This window comes from Pseudorasbora parva, chromosome 16, assembly GCF_024679245.1.
Source record: "Pseudorasbora parva isolate DD20220531a chromosome 16, ASM2467924v1, whole genome shotgun sequence".
In the NCBI taxonomy this organism is placed as follows: domain Eukaryota; kingdom Metazoa; phylum Chordata; class Actinopteri; order Cypriniformes; family Gobionidae; genus Pseudorasbora; species Pseudorasbora parva.
The window spans coordinates 9,746,650-9,762,090 of record NC_090187.1 but is presented as its reverse complement, the minus strand read 5'-3'; the positions used below and the strand labels follow the sequence as shown (position 1 = coordinate 9,762,090).

The 15,441-nt window shown below is 37.7% G+C and overlaps 1 protein-coding gene and 1 long non-coding RNA gene across 2 annotated transcripts in view; one reads left to right on the top strand and one right to left on the bottom strand.

The window, feature by feature from the left end:
- Window positions 1-3,757, top strand: part of veph1 (ventricular zone expressed PH domain-containing 1) — a 153,254-nt gene extending 149,497 nt beyond the window's left edge. Inside the window, exon 15 of the transcript XR_010898443.1 lies at window positions 3,069-3,757. The gene's annotated coding sequence lies outside the window, so the exon portion shown is untranslated. The remainder of the gene's footprint in view (window positions 1-3,068) is intronic.
- On the bottom strand, window positions 794-3,074 carry LOC137043312 (uncharacterized). Its single transcript, XR_010898444.1, has 2 exons — window positions 1,656-3,074; window positions 794-1,578 (listed from the first exon to the last, which is right to left on the bottom strand). It is a non-coding gene; the product is annotated as an uncharacterized lncRNA (long non-coding RNA).
- Window positions 3,758-15,441: the final 11,684 nt, after the last annotated feature.

The window sequence follows — 15,441 nt, the reverse complement described above, 5'->3', positions numbered from 1 at the left end:
GCATTAGATTCAGAGAGAACAGAGAAAAATTGTCAAATCAATCAAAATTCAATCATTTTTCTGCTTCAGTGTTGTAGTTACTGCATTTCGTTTTTTTTGTAGATTATCATGCATCTCAACATTTTAATAAAAGGCAGTGGGGGGAATTAATATAGCCCAGTTTATTTGCAAGTGTTGTTTTGGTGCCCGGTTCAATAAAGGAGTTAAATTAGGTAATAGCTCAAACATACCCACAAAATTTGTGCTGAACACAATGTGCAACAAAAGTGCAAAAAGGTGCAATTCCCAATTGTGCAGTTTGATTCTGACTGCTAAGTTGTGTACAATCAATAACAAACCTAATTTACTTTGAATGTGGTGGGTAAAAACGTAATTTAAATATTCACAACGTTGCGATAAGTTTTATGGTGAAAATATGCATACCATGCATTGCTCCTTGTGTGTATTTCCAGCCATGCCTCATTGTTTATACGCAGGTATCAGTATGCAACATTTACATGTACACAACTAACGTTTTTGTACTTTTGCATAGATGCTGAAATGTACTGTATGAATGTATTGACAAGGTAAACATTGTGTTTACAGCTAAAGAAAATATTTACAAATATTTAAGATGCTTGAATAGTTGTCTTTTTACCATTTTGTAGATAAATGCAAGATCCCTTAACCCTACCCCCAAACCTAAGCATAACCATTTTATAATAAATACACAAAGAATATATAAAACGGAATGGAAACAAATATATAGGCCTACAAGGACCATTTTAATAACAATATAGAATAAATAATACACTTTTAGCTGCTAATCCCACTCCTATCTCTAAACCTAACCATAACCATTTCTTAAAAATATGTATAGTTCTAAAGAAAAACATGACTGTAAAGATGCTGACATGGAAGCAGATGAAAAGAATGTGGTAGAGGACCCAAGTGCAGTTTTTATAATGGTGATAATTCAAAAAACATGAAACATAAATCACTAGTAAATCAAAAGCATGAAACACAAAATAAACATGAAACTTGTCTAGAAACCATAATTCTGAAACATGGAAAAGTATTCAAACTTCAATACATGACAAAGTAACATGGAAAACATGATGGCTTGAATACACAAAGAATAACGACAACAAGAGACACCTGTGAACAATGAAGCAATGAACCAATCAGAAAGTGACACACAAACAGGGGAAGCACAAGACAAAAACTTACTTGCATTCTCATGGAGACCGGTCTTGCCTGGCGATCTGAAACAAGTAGCCTATGCGTTACCTATGCTTTGTCAATTGTGTTCTTGAGTACTTGAATTGACAGAAGGAAACAAGATTGCTTAAAGGAACTGTATGTAAGAAATGTATTTCAATTAATCATAAAATGACCCTGATATGTCAGTAGACATTAAGAAATCATGTTAATTTCAAATACTTATATCACTGACAGCAGTAGTCCGGCCAGGATATTGTCATTTAAAAGTTGTTGTTGCAGCCCTCAGCTGATGTTGACGTTGACATGTTGTTTTTCGGCCTGAAGCTCCACCCTCCACCTATCGACCAATCATGAAGTCAGTAGTGATTCGGCATCCTGGTTGCCAGATCTGCTCTAGTTACCACAGCTGCTGATACAAACGTTCCTGCTGATCCTGCAGCCTATCTGGCAACCTCGAGTCAGGGGGAGGGGGAGAGGCGATAGTGATTGCAGTATGAGTTTTGGCCACAATCTTACATACACTTCCTTTAAGAACACATATTAGGAAACCGGCCTTGATCACATGAGGAGCAAGGGAAACACAGGACAAACGGGAAAAATTACTGTTAGAATTACAAAATAAAAGACATGAACATGAACCAAAACAGACGTGACACAAACAAAGTGTATCTCAATCATTTATTTATTGCAAAATTGTCAAAAGCGATACCAAAAGTAGCATTCGTAGTCCTCTCTGGATATATAATAGCTTTTTATGAGGGACAGAGCGGAGTTGAAGTTAATTGCTGAGAATTTATTCCGATCCACTTTCAAACGTACATCAACTGTAACATGATGTCAATCTGTGACGAAGCAGGTGAGAGTCAATGAGCGTTTGCTATCACTTCCATAAACGACACTTTGGGGACTTTTTTTTTTTTTACCTTGCTAAATTAGGAATCGTTAAGAATCGGAATGGATAAACAGAATCTGAATTGTTAAAATTAAAACGATACCCAACCCTAGTCACAGTATAAACTGGGAAAACTGCTTTTGTGTCCTACAACAAACAAAATAAATATTTTATGATAAGTAATAGTTAATAGTTAGGTTTTTAAGTCTAGTCTTGTTCAACCTTATCTTTTGAAACAAGTTGGCAGCAGAAGTTACAGAATTAAATCTTATTTCATGTAAATGAGTAAACTGAGTTTAATAAACATGATAGAAAACAATGCCAATGACATGACAATTGAATACGGTAGAATCAAATTATTAATGACAATATTCATTTTCATAAATAAGGATTTGTACACATTTTACATCTGTAAAGTGGTTCATACGTTAATCATTTAATACTTTAGATGCTGTCAATACGTCAATATTGTACGTTTCAGTGTCTGTACAAATGCAAGTAAATGTATGTGTGGTAGAACCATGCTTGGCATAAAAGCACATATGAATTCTCATGAGATCACAATATTTCAAAAAGTTCAGTTTTACCTCTCAATCCTTCCCTGTTTATTATTTACAGGGGGCCATTTGAGGTATTACTTTGTAAATGATTGCTAACTTGACAAAGTCATTCAACTGACCACCATCATTTTTCATTTCTTGAGGCTAAAAAAAATTCAGCTCATAAATATTTAATGAGACACGAAATTTACACTTGTGTTTTGAGTCACAACTTAAATTGTTAGATTGATTGTCTATCGTTGCTAAACAGCATTTCATTGTATCCCACTAAATATTGCAAAAGAGTTACTTAACCCAGGGTTAAATGTAGCTTTAACCCAAGGCTAAAATGGTTAAGCATGGCATGAAAAGCCCTGTTGTAGTTGAAATTTTCAGCATCCAAAAACACAGATGTTTCTTGTTTTGCTTCACAGTGTTCAGTTACTCTGTTTGTTGACTTGAGTTGACAACATAATCCAGTCAGGATGCATGTCAGCATCTTGTAGCATTTATTTAGATCTCACACCCCTAATGGCCCATAACAGATGAGTTTTCAGCTCAGCAAGGTGCTTCAAGGCCTCAGGATGTGTGAAGACCCAAACTATTGAATGAGACATTTTCTTTTTATCTCCACAGTCTGTTACAATGTCATTTACCAACTATCAACCTTTTCCCTGTCATCAGATAAGACCACTTTTTTCCCATATGTTGGGGTCTCTGAGCCAAAAATCCCATTTATTTGGAAAATGTTTTGTTTGTTTTGGTTCATCTGATTTTAAATGAACTTCCAGGCAGCTGTATAAATATCTGTCCAATAACATGCTAAATGAAGGTGTGTATATGTGCAGATGACCTCTGTGATCTAAGTATGGCTTACGTTTGTGTTGTTTCTCCTGAGGGACGAATGTCTATTTACTCTGTATTGAATGCTGGAGGGTTTTGTCCTTTTCATGTGAAATTACTGAACTATGTGTTCTCTCTTTTAAAATAATGGTATATACAATGAAGGAACTACTGACTGCGAGCACCAATGTTTCAAAGACAGTGTTATATATACAGTAGGTGCGAAAAGTATTCAGACCCCCTTAAATTTTTCACTCTTTGTTGTATTGTAGCCATTTGCTAAAATCATTTAAGTATTTTTTTTCCTAATCAATGTAAACACAGTACCCCATATTGACAGAAAAACTGAATTGTTGACATTTTTGTAGGTTTATTAAAAAAGAAAAACTGAAATATAACATGATCCTAAGTACTCAGACCTTTTTCTTTGTATTTAGTAGAAGCACCATTTTGATCGAGTCTTTTTGGGAAAGATGCAACAAGTTTTTCACATCTGGATTTGGGGAACCTCTGCCGTTCCTCCTTGCAGATCATCTCCAGTTCTGTCAGGTTGGATGGTAAACATTGGCGGACAGCCATTTTCAGGTCTCTCCAGAGATGCTCAATTGGGTTTAAGCCAGGGCTCTGGTTGGGCCATTCAAGAACAGTCACGGAGTTGTTGTGAAGCCACTCTTTCGTTATTTTAGCTGTGTGCTTAGGATCATTGTCTTGTTGGAAGGTGAACCTTTGGCCCAGTATGAGGTCTTGAGCACTCTGGAGAAGGTTTTCATCGAGGATATCCTTGTACTTGGACGCATTCATCTTTTCGTCGATTGCAACCAGTCGTCCTGTCCCTGCAGCTGAAAAACACCCCCACAGCATGATGCTGCCACCATCATGCTTCACTGTTGGGACTGTATTAGGTGATATTTTTCTCCACACATACCTTTAGAATTAAGGCCAAACATTTATATATTGGTCTCATCAGACCAGAGAATCTTACTTCTCACCATCGTGGAGTCCTTCAGGTGTTTATTAGCAAACTTTCATGTGTCTTACACTGGGGAGAGGCTTCCATCGGGCCACTCTGCCATAAAGCCTTGACTGGTGGAGAAAACTCTGCAGTGAGGGTTGACTTTCTACAACTTTCTCCGATCTCCACACTGCACCTCTGGAGCTTAGCCACAGTGATCTTTAAGTTATTCTTAACCTCTCTCACCAAGGCTCTTCTCCTCTGATAGCTCAGTTTACCCGGATGGCCAGCTCTAGATAGGGTTCTGGTCATCCCAAACGTCTTCCATTTAAGGATTATGGAGGCCACTCTGTTCTTAGGAACGTTAAGTGCAGCAGAATTTTTTTTTTGTAGCCTTGGCCAGATCTGTGCCTTGCCAGAATTCTGTCTCTGAGCTCTTCAGGCAGTTCCGTTGACCTCATGATTCTCATTTGCTCTGGCATGCACTGTGAGCTGTAAGGTCTTATATAGACAGGTGTGTGGCTTTCCTAATCAAGTCCAATCAATATAAAACACAGCTGGACTCAAATGAAGGTGTAGAAACATATCAAGGATGATCAGAAGAAATGGACGGTGTCTGAGTTAAATATATGAGTGTCACAGCAAAGGGTCTGAATACTTAGGACCATGTGATATTTCAGTTTTTCTTTTTTAATAAATCTGCAAAAATGTCAACAATTCTGTGTTTTTCTGTAAATATGGGGTGCTGTGTGTACATTAATGAGAAAAAAAATTACTTAAATGATTTCAGCAAATGACTGCAATATAACAAAGAGTTAAAAAATTAAGGGGGTTTGAATACTTTCCGTGCCCACTGTATATTTGTATTAGTCAAACTGAAATTGACCCTATTGACTTTTTTTTTCTTTTTTTTTCTTTTTTTATTTGTTCTTGTTGTGGAAGATTCATTCATATGAGTATATTATTCCAAAGAATTTCAAATTAGCTTTGTGAGCTAATGGAAAAATGTTAGTAGCCAAATCTATTTAAGCATCCTTTTATCAAATTTATCAAAAATGTTTAATTCACATTCTGACTTCATTCTGTAACGAAACACCCACTTTTCCCGATCATGATTCACAGTAGATACAATCAAATCCACACAGAAATGGGTTGAAAAACAGCAATCCTCCTTGACTTTTAGAATTTGAGTAATGATTGTGAATATAAAGAGCACACTGGTAAAATCCAAATGTATTTGTTAGTTATTGTAATTCATGTTGTTATCCATTTGGTTACACTTTATGTAGATGGTCCAATTTAGACAATCGAATAACTACAAGTAAATTTTACAACTACATGTCAGCTAACTCTCATTAGAGTATCAGAGTTAGTGTTGTTAGGTTATGGGTAATAGAATAAGTTGACATGTACTTGCAAAGTTGCTTAAAAAGTCAGTAGAATGTCTGTTGGGGGACCATCAATAAACTGTTAGCAGATAGACAATCTACTAATACTCTAATGATAGCTAGTTGACATTTAATTGTAAAGTTACTTCTAGTTAGTAGAATGTCTAAGGTGGAAAATCAAAATAAAGTATTACTATTCATTTTTATTTCTTTTGATCTGTATTTATTTCAGGTGTTTTAAACCATTTGACTACATGCTAAATGAATATCATTTTGTTCCAGATTAATGTTCGTTGACATTTATCCAAAGCTGAATTAGTTTCCTTTAATATAGAAATTAGCATTTTCACACAATCTACCCATTTATTGACTCATTTAATTAAAATAAAAAATAAATAGTTATATTTTGTTCATGGTATATAAACTGATTTATTTGTTTCCATGGCATTATTTATTTGGCAACATTTACTTCAATGGACTATTTTCATTTTAAAGTGCCTCTGTTATGCTATTTTAAAGGTGCAGTGTGTAATATTAATGAGGATTTATTGACAGAAATGCAATATAATATACATAACTATGTTTTCAGTGGTGTATAAAGACCATACATGATAAAACGTTATGCTTTTATTACCTTAGAATGAGTAATTTCTATCTCGGTACACTGGGATGCAGGAAGTGGGTGCTGGGGGTACCCTGGTTTCAAAGGATTGCAAATGCAATGCAAATTTTTGTTCATGTACATTTATTAATTTATTTGTAATAAATATTTTAAGTGGCCCATTAAGTATTATTTATATGTTGAATTAATATGTTGCAGTTGGTGTGCGCAGAAAGAGCAGTAATATTCACTCCAGTGGAGAGCGCCTTTCTGAAGATTCATTTAATTTCTAAAACTCATTCCGCTCCGCACCGCACGCTCAACCCAGAACTCTCTTTTGTAACATGCTGGATCAAATATAGGTCTATCTGAAATAAATAATTAGGGCTGCTCCTGGCTAAAGGTTCTTTTTTTTCTTCTAGTTGGTCATTTAAGCCGTTGTTCACGCAGCGCCGCCGCCTCCGTGTCATTGGCTGCTATATTTGCTTATTATTTATTAAATCCAGGCAATTTGGTTGATAAAAAGTTGATTAAAATTAAGATACAATTTATACAAAACGCAATTCACTTTAAAGAGAGGCTTTCAACAAAACTAAATTTAATGAAGTGTTCGAAATCATTTCTGACCCCCGTCTTCTGACATATTATGTATCTGAAGTGTCCTGTTCACTTTTCAACATTAATTAAATAAAAAAAATAACATTATAATATTTAAACTGAAACTAAATTTGTATTTTAAGGGCTATAAGTATAGTAGGCTATAGTACAGAGAAATATCAGGTCGGAGTGGGATTTGACCGCAGTTCACGAGTGAAGCTCTGCTTTCACAATCAACATTGTAAAAAATGTGATGTGCAGTCAATTGTCTCAGTGTGTATGATGTTTAAACAAGTATTCATTTATATATTTGTTGTCTTTTATAGATTCAATATTGTTTCTTATAAAAATGTGGTGAAAATAAATAAATTAATTAATTAATTATAGCACCCCGCCAACCTCCAACATAAAAAACATTTTCCTTTACAGTGAAGGAGGGGACAATTTTTACTTTTAGAAGACAATAACCTCATTTATCATTCACTTTGAAACTTTGCAGCCCTTTTTATTCACAAACAGCAATATTACACACTAAAAGAAAGGTAAAAAAAAAAATTACTTTGAAAAAAAATTCAATGGAATTTTAAGTTGAAACAGAAATATTATGTTAGCTTTGTGAAGTTGACCTTTTCCTATTTACTTGAGTAGAGTTTTTCATGTTCTTCACACATCAGACAGAGTTCCCACATGGATTGTACATTAAACTGCAACTGTGTGTCTGAATAGCAGTTGCTGTACTGAACACAAAGCAATACACGATATGACGGTGCTTAAACACGATATGACGGCACTTCAGCACCCTTAAGTAGACAGAGCTTTGCCAAAATGTATCCATGTTCAATCCCACCCAACAGACCAGAAAGACTGTGGACCCACTCCGACATGTGCATGTGCGCAAGCAAATTACACCGTTCCTAAAGCCAACTTGAGTTGGGAAAACATGAATAAGACCCTTGGGAGAAGTGTTCTGTCTGAAATCCTCTCTAAGTTAACTTGGCAAACAGATTTGTGTTAGGTCTCCCCCACTCAGCATATAGGGATCCCACTAACACCGTGACCTGAAGAAAAGTGAGTATGTTTTCAGTGACAACCAATTTATCTGTCCGAACCGAACACAAAACAGCTGTGCAACGTGACACAATCACAGCCAATCAGTATATATTTTATATTTAATGTACAATGATGAGGAGCAGGACTTTGCAGGGGGAAAATCATTTTTTTTCATACCATTGGTGCATACCCGTATTGTGTGTTGAGTTATGAAAAGGTCCAAATATTTCAGCTTTAGGCGAAGAGACGGCATTTCCAGATGCCTTTAAGAAGCAATTACATTACAAAAATACACGGATCATCATCCCTTAAACTTGGACAGTTGTGACTTTACAGTGGACGGGACTACCAAGCATGAGGCCGAGGGATTGACGATATGTCCTGTCACTTGTTGCAGATAATTGGGGGACCGTTTTAATGTTGAAAACATCTGCATTACCCAAATATGACCTGGGGGGAAAAGATAATTACCGTTCATTTGTACTAGAATAACAAAAAAATAAGGATAAGTGATGTTTGGATTAAAGCAGTTCCGTCTGACCTCTCGATACTACTATTTATTGTCTCTGGCTGGTCTGGTTCGCTTGTGCTGTTCTTTCTGCTCCACTGCGTTTTGGTTTGTGCCTGGAAAAGAGGTCCAATAAGTGAAGAAAACATTGATAAATCTTCCTCTTCCTCATTCCAGGCAGTCCTTGATGCCACTGTTAGATCAAATATACTCCTGTTGTGAAATGTTCCACACTTTGGAACAAGCATGCAGCCTAACAGTTGCATGCTGTCACGTACCCAGTGGAAGTCGGCTGTCGAGGCTTCACTCGAACCTCCATGCAATGGCTCCTGAAGTCTCTAGGTGTCAGAGGTGCCAGGTTGTCAAAGACACTAAAGGATCTAACAGAGCAAGGGAGCTTCTGGCTTCGGAGGAAGGACAAAGTGTGGGGGAGAGAAGGATCCTAAGGCCCAAATGGCACCGTTGGAGGTGCGTCAGGCAGAAATGCCTTGCCGGCAGTTCCTTTAACTTAGCAGGCAGTTATTAGTTTACAACTAATGGTGAGGAATTACAGTTGAAACACCTTATAATGTACTTCAAACTGAATAGCATCACTGAGAAACGTCCTGCTCAATGTTCGGTTGAATAACTAGTTCTTCAGATGTTTCGTCATCGATTCAGACTCGCGCTGGCCTTTAGTGTCAAATCTGCGTCATTATTATTGTCTTTACAGTGTGTACAGTCACTAAGCCTTAGATATAGGAATCCTCCTGATAGCGCTGAAGATCTGTAATGGGAATGAGTTGTCTGGCTATCACCAGACTAAGCTCAATTTAAAATTGAACATTGGTTTGGGGAGTCTGCTCTGTATTTTCTACTGCACAAGAGGCGCGATCAACTGGCATTATTCGAATAACTATGTACAATTGGATAGTTCTTAACCAATCATACCACAAGTGGCGTGAACAATGGGGAACGACCCATCGTTTCTCTATCTGTCATCGCGTTAAACCCACCAATAGCACGCCAGGTGGATAGCCAGTCTGTGATTGGTTCCCACAAAGTGTAACAGAAGCAGTAGAAATTAATGCACGGGTTTCCAGGCTGAGTTGCCGGACGAAATCAAATCAACGGTAGATCGGGCTGGGTTTACCCAGTCTAGGTAATGGACATTTATTTCCTAAATATGGGCTATCTAACCAATCAGAGCAGGGTAGGCTCGCGGAATGGAGGGATTTAGAGCGACTGGTTTATCCGTTAAGTCGTCTGAGAATCATTGAATATTGTGGTGTGTAATGTTTACCATTTACCATATTATGAGAAAAAGAACACCTGCGTGTAAACCTGTTGTTAGAGACCTCCAAAAAATCAGGAAACTTTAAAATGGCATAATAGGGGCACTCTAACTAACAGTTTGAGTGAGTTAAAGTTCAATTGTAGACATGACTGGAATATGTCTTGTTTTATTGGCACATCTGAAACGACTTTCCTTTTCCACCCTTCTATTTTTCCGTTTCTATTTAACCACCTAGCTCCATTCTGGTATGGGAGACCTGCTTTTCACAATTCCAGCAATACCTGATGGATGAAAATCATTACATTAATGCATATGGAAGATTCAAGCTATACATTTTATCAGTTCATATATTCCCTGGGAATCTAACATGACCTTGTGTGTGCCGGTGCCATGCTGTTTAAACAGCAAAATCACAACCATATATTTTTTTCTTTAGAATATCCTGTTTCACTCAAACATTCCATCAGATTAGGGAAGTAAAATGGGTTGTGGAAGTCGTTTCCTGTTGACTTTTACTGGACAATGCTTTTGCATCTATGTCTTGCATACAGATGTGTCTGGCCTAAAATATATATTTGTTAATGCTTTTTGCATGGGTGCTCATTTAATCTAACATGGCAAATGTAAACTGCAAATGTGGCAGAGAAGTGGCAAATAGGTGTTTAGTGCTACTTATACTGACTGTTTAGACGTACACTGTCAGGCATAACATTATGTCCTATTCCTAATATTGTGTTGGTTCCCCTTTTGCTGCCCAAAGACCTCTGACCCTTCAAAGCATGGACTCCACTAGACCTCTGAAGGCGTGCAGATACTTTAAGTCCTGCAAGTTGCGAGGTTGGGCTTCCATGGATCGGACTTGTTTGTTCAGCACATCCCACAGATGCTCGATTGGATTGAGATCTGGGGAATTTGTAGGCCAAGTCAACACCTCAAACTCGTTGTGCTCCTTAAAACCATTCCTGAAACATTTTTGCTTTGTGGCAGGGCACATTATCCTGCTGAAAGAGGCCACAGCCACCAGGGAATACTGTTTCCAATTCTTCTCATAGTGCATCACCACTATTCCTTATTTGGACCACTTTTGATAGATACTGACCACTGCAGACCACAAGAGCTGCAGTTTTGGAGCTTGCTCTAACCCAGTCGTCTAGCCATCACAATTTGGCATTTGTCAAACTCGCTTAAATCCTTATGCTTGCCCATTTTTCCTGCTTCTAACACATTGGGCCCTATCTTGCACAAAGCGCAATTGACTTTGTACACCGACGCATGTGTCATTCCTATTTTGCTCCCTGGGCGGTTCAGCGCAAAAAAGGAGGCGTGTTCCGGCGCAAATAATCCCTGGTGCTTTTTTGCTGTTCCATTAAACAATTGCGCCACTGACCAGAAAAAACCTAGTCTGAAGTCAGTGGCGCGTTGCGCACTTCGCACTTTGACACTTGCGTTTCAGATTGTTAAAATAGGGCCCATAAACTGTGGAAAAATGTTTCATAAAATTTTTTTAAAGATAAAGTGTTATTCACTTCACCTCATAATGTTATGCCTGATCTGTGTATAGGGCCAGATTTACTAACCAGGGCAAATAGCGTGAGAGCACAATTCCACAAAAGCACAGATGGGAATGGAAAGCGTTCTGCGTGTGATCTACTGACAATGCACAAATTAAAGAGCACAGACGCAGCCGGATCGTTTCCATAATGACCAACACAATCTACCTAGAGCAGTGCAAATTAGCGTTTGTCTTTTTATGACCGTTATAATGACGCAAATACCAATAAGTTGACTAGCGCAAACCTTAGTAAATCAACTTGTATGATTCATTTGAATACTCACCTGCCATAAATGTTGGGTCTATAAGGAAACTTATACAACTGCATTACGGTCAGCCACAAAAATAACTGCTCATTTTTCATGCATGCATGTCTTTAGTAAATCCTCATAGTAGTTTTTTAATGTTAAAAGAGGGTTTATGCTGAAACAATAGAGTAGTGCAGGTATTACGTCAGAACCAGGAAGACTAATTTGCCAACTCTTTCAGTTTTTATTCCCAAAACGTATGAGTTAGACTAGTTTATGTGCACAATCGTGAGCATTATGAGGCTATAAAAAAGGACTGGTCTTTCCTTTTGCTGTTAAGACTCCTCGACAGCCTCTGTAGATGAATTTGGCCACTTATTAGCAACCACTTTTTTCAAGACACGTAACAGCTTCAGAAAATCATAAATGCAATACTGATGTATTTTATGTCATAGAATAAAACATAAAATTAAATTCACCACAGACCTTATTTCAGCCATTTTAGCCAGAAAACCATTCAAAAAACCCATTGACTTTAGGATGAGGGAACCGGAAGTGCTAAAAAAGTGCAAACTCACTTCTGTATTTTGGCCTACAAAGACTACATTTATGTAACATGCCTTCATTTTTGATTTTCAACTGCTGGTTTCAAAGTGATTTTATGTTGTTGTTTTTTTGTTTTGTATTTTGCCATAGTTGACACAAAAACACCATATGCTCTTATTTCGGGTGGCGACATCACATGGCCGACGTGAACGTGACCTCTGATTGCCTGAAGTCTGAGGTCTGAAGTAGAACATTTAATTTGCTATATTCCCATGTCCAAACTCGTCTGGAAAGCCTTCCGGTTGTGACGTCATCCCTGCACCACTCTTTACATTGGCTCCCCACTCTTGACTCACAGGTGGCATAAATGCATACTCAGCTATTTCAGTAGTATACTTTGATACTGGGGGGCCTTATCTCAGCTGTTTAAAGAGCCTTCTGTCTGACATACAGGCTGCTACAAAACCATTTAAAAAGAAAACAATGTCTTTAATGTAGTTATCTTCTTTTGAGATGTTTCGTCACTTGTGTAGTGTTGTACACTTCAAAGCTGTAACTGTATTAATAAAATATGCAATTGAATTGCAGATATTTCCTCTCCCTAAGAGGCAAATGCCCCACTCTGTGAGGGTTTGTTTTTGGACATCTTAGGTGCCAAGACATGTTTTGGACTCATCGCTTCAAAACCAATTGAAGTGAATGGAAATCAGCCGTTTGCAGAACATTTTCTCTCCAAGGATGATACATCTTTGTTTGTTTAAGTCAGTTATGCACCTCATTAAATTCTAGAATTGACTGTTGTTCAGCGGTTCCCTGAAGACTGAAGGGGAGAATAAAGAAACAAAACGCGTAATAATGAAATGTAAAAAGCTATAGCAGTTGCATTGGAAACAAATCATATGCAAAAAATCCTTGTGCGGGACAAACTTGAAGAGATGAAGAAACAGCGTGGGTCGGCGTGCTCTAAGAGAGGCAGCATGTGTTTTCAATTGGGTCCTCTGGCTGTGATTTGCTTAGAGGCCCTGTGGGGTCCAGCATGTGTCTTAATTACCTCAAATGTTGCTTTAATAAGCATTTCTGCAAAGCTTTGCCTCTACCTGATTGGACTTCTGGCTCCAGAGGCTGATTTGTGACGATGACGTTTGCACCAACAAGCATTTTGAATAAATGACAAAACAAAGCCGAAACATACTGCTTTAACTCTGCAAACACACAGCCATTGATTAGCACACAAACCCCAAAAATACATGATGCAACCTTTTTTTTAAATAAGGTTATGATTTGGTTTAAATTCAATCAATGGGATTCATATAAAAATGTAAAGACCATTAAAATGTCCACCCCTTAAAAAACATCACTGCAACATAAGCAGATCATACAAAACTCCTAGAATTCGAAATCATACATTAGCCACTAATTTACCAAAATGTAAAATAGTTACAAATTGCCATAATTTATAACTAAGTGAGAGACACATCATTTAGTTTTTAAAGTTTTAAGGACTGTGGGTTGTGCCTTAAATATCCCATTTCTAAAGTCAACCTACTTAAAAGCTATTGTGTAATTCCCACACTGCCCATTAGCATCATAAACAACATCATCGCTGCACATTTGTCATTTGATTTATGAAAGACGCACATTCTTCTCTAAACTATACGTTTACAATTTCTCTACACATGTACATGTCCGTTCAGTAACCTGAACGCTCTGTGCTTTTGTAATATAATGTTTGAATTATTATCCAGCCATTGACTCAGTCCATCTGTTTGGGCTCTTACCGGGAAGTGCCGTGTCAGCAGACCAGTTAAAAACTGTGAACGTGACGTCCTGTGTGCGCTCTGGCAGATCATACGAGCAAAACCCATGGATACCAACAGGCTGCCAGTTTCAGAGGTTGGTTTATGAGCCATTCTAACATGGATTGTGGTATCCCGGCATATATTAAACCACAAAGATTTTGGGAAAGCCTTGCTCAATGACTTGTTTTTTATCTGCTTCTTATGGATGTCATAATCACTGATCGGGGAATATGGGGGTTGTGTACATCCATATAGACTAACCTTTTAAACGCTTGCGGTGAAGTAATGAATAACTGATATATGACCAAATATTGCAGTCCCATAACCATGGGAGTTAAATGTGTTCTCATAATGTATCTATTTCATGCATTTTTCTCTTTTTTTTAAAGTGTGCTTCTTTTTAAAAAAATGAATCACCTGTTATATATCAGTTTTAAAGCCACAATATGTAATTTTTCACCGCTACAGGTCACTTATTCAAGGCATAGCTTAATGACGCCTGGATTTGACAGAACTTTTATTATGCCGCAGACGAGCACTTCTGCTTCTTCCGCTCATGCAGACGCAGTCCTGTTTTATTAGATAGATTTGAGTGTGTTGAAAGTTGATATAATGCTGCTCTGTGTGTTCACTCGGCAGCTACTATGAAATGCAGTGTTGAACACTGCAGTAAACCACATCGATATTAGGCATGGTAAAACATGGTACTAATGATAAATAAAGAAAACAAGAAACTAACAATAAACAATAAAATTAACTGTGCTGAGCTATTCAACAATGATACAGAATGTTACCAGTCTAATAAAACACGCAGTATATTAAAGGGGTGGTTGCATGTGATTTCACTTTTTTAACTTTAGTTAGTGTGTAATGTTGCTGCTTGAGCATAAACAGTATCTGCAAAGTTACAGCGCTGAAAGTTTAATGCAAACGGAGATATTGTCTTCTAAAGTTATGGCAGTTTATTGCCTTCAAAAATGGCCGGTTTGGACTACAACAAGCTTCTTCCCGGGTTGGTGACAGCATAAACCCTTGCTAGTCACCGCAGATGTGACTTCTGCCTGTAATGGTAAGGTCCGTGGAGTTTCCGGACGACCTGTGCTAGGCACTTCAGCCAATAAAAATACATGAAACTACATTTGGCCATCTAACCAATCTAAGACCATTGCGGTTTTCGGAGGGATGGGCTCCATAGAAGCAGGAAGCAAATGAGCCGTTCAATGGACAGTGGAGACATTAAGACATGCTATACTGCGCCCCATAAACACAACCAAGCCTAGAAAAAAAACATGGAACCACCCCTTTACAAGAGTCTCTGGTGAATTCGGAAATCGAGGGTAATGATGTCATAGGGAACACAGATACAGTCTGTGTCCTGGTTAAAATTGCTTATTGAATATGAGTCTGATACTGCTCATTGGGCGGTGATAAAGGGGCGTTTCAACCG